The following is a 4,528-nucleotide window of genomic DNA, read 5'->3' as shown; positions in this document are numbered from 1 at the left end:
TGTTATGTTTTTATAGTTGTAAATTGGTTGATTTGTGGGAGAGAGTGACGCTAGGGACTGTGTATTCTGCCATCTTTTTGTCTTGTTAATCTTTGAATGTTCAGCAGACTCGACTCAAACCTCCAAAGGAGCCTCTTCTTTTATGTCTCATCCAGCTTGTTTAGTGTTTTGCAGGCTGGGAAATCTGAAGTCCAGGGAACATATCTAGTGAGGGTATTCTTTGGTGGTGACTTTACAGCAATTCAGGGGTCTCACGTGCTATAAAATGGCTGAGCAGAGAGAGAGAAGAAAAGGATTATTCATAGTTTTTAACATCACAAATGCCCATGACATGTCTTCTTATGCATATTTGCAAGGGTTTCTCTAAGGTATACAGCAGAAATTGGATTATCGGCCATATACATATAAGTACATCTTGAAATTTATCAGATTATCAGTAAATTGATCTTTGAAGTGTTACACAGATTTTAATACCTATCTGCAATGGAAGATATTTCCAGCTTTATGTCTTTACTGTCATTTTTCTATTTTAAGTATTTTACTTTTTGTTAATCTGATGGGTGAAAAAGTATCTTGTTTTTATATGTACTAAACGTTACATATCTTCTAATATGTTTATTGACCATTTGAATAACATCTTCAATTGGGTATCTCAACACAATGTGTGCAGGGTCTATCAGGAACCTCTCCCTGCCCCAGTTTGGTGGGTCTGCGACTCCGATTGCTGTAGATTTATTTACTAAAGACTTTGAAAGTGCTTCTCAACCTTTTAGCCAAATCTTCTGGAGTTGTCAAATGCCCTGAGGGAAAACGGTCCTCAAACACAGAACAACACCTCTGGGTTTCTTTCTTACCCAGAATCTTAAATTTATAATTTGTCAGTGTTTTAGCATTTTAATACCTTCAGTGAATACATATAACCAACCACTTCCAGTTTTTCTAGTTATTTCAAGGGGGTGGTTTGTCCTCAATTACCGTGTATGCCATTACTGGAAATTAAAGTACTATGTGTATTTTTTTTTTTGTCTTTTTCCGTGTCCGGCAACGGATCGCAACCCTCGGCGTTGCTCCCGTGCCTCGCTCAGCCAGTGAGCGGGAACCGGTCTGTATGTGGGATCCGAACCCTCGGGCGGGAGCGCCGCCGCGCTTCCCAAGCGGCGCACTATCCAGTGCGCCACCAGGCCGGCCCACTATATGTGTATTTTTAATTCATATAAATAATATTGAGACATAGGTTCTGTCTGTCTTTTTGGTTATTGCTAGTTTTAAACAATCCTTTCATATTTTTATGTATGTATATAATTGATTGCATCTTATTACAATATAGTACTTTTTGGAGATCATCTACCACATTTAATGTTTTCACTCTCCCAGTGATAGGAACAACATTATCTCCATATCTCCATTGGCCTGCCACCATAAATAACACTTTGACAAATGTCTTTTTACATTTTTTTTTTACAGACTTAGATAAAACATTTTGAGGACACATCTCACAGAAGTGAGATTGTTGGATCAGAAGCATGAAATTAAATGACTAAATACTGCCAGATTACTCTCCAGAATGGCTACATTGCACCAAAGTTCCATCAGTAGTGCATGAGGATTTCTTTATCTCCCTATTGTCACTAACACTTGGTCTTCTCTAACTTTTCCATTTTTCAGCCAGTTTTCTTTAAATAAACATCTGCTCATTTTTCTTATTCTCATTCTGGGACTTCCATAATTTGTATCTTTGTATGCTTGATGGTGTTCCATAGGTCCTTTATGATATCTTCAATCTTTTTCATTCTTTTTTCTTTTTGCTCCTCTGGCTAAATTATTTCCAGTGACCTGCCTTTCAGTAGCTAATTCTATCTTCCATATGACTGAGTATGCTGTAGAGATCTCTATTAAATTTTTCACTTCTGTCATATTCTTGAGCTCTAGTATTTCTGTTTGGTTCTTTTAAATGTTTTTATTTCTTTATTAAACTTCTCATTTTGTTCATGCACTGTTTCCTTAATTTTATTTTGTTGTCTATCTGTCTTTTCATACATCTTGTTGAGCTTCTTTAACATGATTGTTTTGATTCTTTTTTAGGAAATTTGTAGATCTCCATTTCTTTGGAGTCAGTTACTGGAGCTTTATTAGTGATCATTGGTGGTATTGTTTGCCTAATTCTTCTTTATCCATGTAGTCTTGCACTGGTGTCTCTGCATCAGGGTCTACAGATGGTGGACAGGTTAGCAGATGCATAGATAGATATGTCTTCCTCTAGTTCCCTAGGGGGGCTCCCTCTGGGTCACTTGGTGGGCCCCTGGGCAGGCAGTACTGGCCTTAGACTGTGATTGAGTGGGGTGGAAATCAAGTTGCAGGGTTGCTTCATGAGGTACAGCTGAGACTGTTTTTTGCAGGCCTGTCTCTAGGTTCATAGATGGGCATGTCTCCTAGTGGGTCACTGCGTGGACCAGCCAGCTTCAGACCACAGCTGAGAGGGACTGGAGCTGATTTGCAGGGCTGTTTCAGGATCCAGAATGGGGACAAGGTCAGCAGGCCTGCCTGCAAGAGCACCTACAGGCATGTCTCCCAGCAGGTCTCTGTGAGGGCAGACTGCTCTGAGACTGAAGCTTATGTTATGAGGCACAGGTCTGGCTGTCTGCCCTCTTTCAAAAACAAACCACTCAAAAGTCAAATGTTGGTGAAAGTGGAAGTCAACTTTTATTCAGGTATACCAGTGAGCTGTGGAGAGATGTGAAGCTAACCCATCTCTCTAGTAAACCTAAAGGAGAATGGCCCGACTGAAGCTATCGCCCTGATTTAGATTTACTGAAGGGCTTTTAAAGAGGGGCTTGAGGGAACGGAAAGCAGGAGGAGATGACGTGAACTGCAGGGGCTACGTGACAGGGCCAGGTGCAAATTCTCTTCAAGGCTCTGTCTGGCTTATGTTTCCATCCTTATTTCAGGGTCCTGCTAGATAGTACATGCCTCGTTGGAAGTCTGAAGCTTCAGGCTGGCTGGAAAATGCATTCATGTAAATAATGTTATCTTGCCTCATAACCCGGGTTCAAAATATCAAATAACCATGGGAAAAGAGAGAACTTAGAGAAATCCTTGCCAAGAAAAAAACTGCATCTTTTAAAAATCTTTTAGAACCTATGTGGTTTTAGGTCCCAGCATGGCTTCAATCCTACTCACTCCAACACTTAGAGGAGTTGGAGCTGAACTTCAGGGCCATTTCAGGATCCTTTATATTGGAGAGAAAATTCTCAATGATCTCTTCCAGGATTTTAATATTTTTTTCTGTTAGTTATTTTTTTGCACTGAAAGTTATAACTTATATGTATAGTTGAGGCTATAGCAGCAGCAACAGTGACAGAAAAACAGAACTGTGTACGTGAGATAATAGGACGAGTGTTTTCCAAGGGAAAAAAGAGAATAGTTTTGTACTAAAATATCCAGTTTGTTGAGAATGTTAAATAAAATAGTGAAAGAGAAAACCTGATATAATGTAGAATAAGGTTTACAGGAAAAGAAAAATTTCTCTTCAATTATAACATTGAATCTGAAAAACAAAACAGTAAAATTTTTTCATAGCTGGCTATTTTTTCACAATTTTTTATTGAGAGAAAATTTACATAACAAATTTACCATATTAATGTGTACAAGTCAGTGGTTCTTAGTATGCTCATGATGTTCTGCAACTATCACCATTACCTAATCATAAAACTTTTTATCACATCAAAAAGACTGAACACATACTGTTTAGAGTCACTCCAAATTTCCAGTAAATAGATGAGTGATTCCCTTATTCTCTGGCAACCAATCATTTAATTTCTATTTTTATGAATTTACCTGTTCTGGAAATTTTATATAAATGGAATCAGAATACATGTGTCCTTTGTGTGTCGCTTCTTTCATGTAGCTTAATGTTTTCTAGGTTCATCCTTGTTGAGCATATATTTGTATTTCATTTCTTTGTATGGGTGAAAAATATTTTGCCATACAGATGTACCACACTTCATATATTCATTTTTCAGTTGATGGACATTTGGGTTATTTCCATTTTTTGACTATCCTTAATAATTCTGCAATGAATATTTGTGTACAAGTTTTTGCATGAGCGTGTTTTCAATTCTATTAGGAATATAACCAGAAGTCAATTCATGGGTCATATGGTTGTTCCATGTTTAACTTTTTCTTATACAAGTTGTTTCCGCAGTGTCTTAACCATATTAAATTTCCACCAACAATGTATGAGGATTTCATTTTCTTCACACTCTTGCTGACATTTGTTCTATTTTAATTTTTAAAGTTATTATAGCCAATGAATGTAAAGGAATGTCTCATTGTGGTTTTGCTTTGCATTTCCTTAATAAATAATAATGTTGAAGATCTTCTATGTGCTTAATGGCTCTTTGTGTATATTCTTCAGGGAAATGTCTTTTCAGTTTATTTGCCCATTTTTTAATTTGGTTGTTTATCTTTCATTGTTGAGTTGTAAGAATTCTTTGTGTATTCTTGATCTTTGATCTTTATCAGATATATA

This window comes from Galeopterus variegatus, unplaced genomic scaffold (genome assembly GCF_000696425.1).
Source record: "Galeopterus variegatus unplaced genomic scaffold, G_variegatus-3.0.2 Scaffold11946, whole genome shotgun sequence".
In the NCBI taxonomy this organism is placed as follows: Eukaryota; Metazoa; Chordata; class Mammalia; order Dermoptera; family Cynocephalidae; genus Galeopterus; species Galeopterus variegatus.
The sequence above is the reverse complement of the archived record's forward strand: the minus strand, read 5'-3'. Positions refer to the sequence as shown.